The sequence below is a fragment of the Mandrillus leucophaeus genome, unplaced genomic scaffold, assembly GCF_000951045.1.
Source record: "Mandrillus leucophaeus isolate KB7577 unplaced genomic scaffold, Mleu.le_1.0 Scaffold81, whole genome shotgun sequence".
Lineage (NCBI taxonomy): Eukaryota > Metazoa > Chordata > Mammalia > Primates > Cercopithecidae > Mandrillus > Mandrillus leucophaeus.
Window position 1 is genome coordinate 283,634 of NW_012108808.1, and position 513 is coordinate 284,146.

Consider the following 513-nt stretch of genomic DNA (forward strand, 5'->3'; position numbering starts at 1 on the left):
CAAAGAATTGTTCAACCCAAAATGTCAGTAGGACTGGGTTGAAAAACCTTGTCTTAGAGAAATTTGGGGAAAAATAAAAAAAGAGAAAGGATTAACTTGACTCAAATAAGACTTTTGTTTGAATCCCGGGAAGAAGAAAGAGGGCCTATGGCAGAAGCCTGGACATACTAAAATTCACTCAAGCCACTGGCAGCTCTCCCATGACAAGAAGATATGCAATCCCAGCCAGGTGCTGTGCCTCACGCCTGCAATCCCAGCACTTTGGGAGGTAGAGGCAGGTGGATCACGAGGTCAGGAATTCGAGACCAGCCTGGCCAACACAGTGAAACCCTGTCTCTACTAAAAATACAAAAATTAGCCAGATGTGGTGGCAGGCACCTGTAATCCCAGCTACTTGGGAGACTGAGGCATGAGAATTGCTTGAACCTGGTAGGCAGAGGTTGCAGTGAGCTGAGAGCGTGCCACTGCATAGCCTGGGAGATAGAACAAGACTCTGTCTCCAAAAAATTAAAA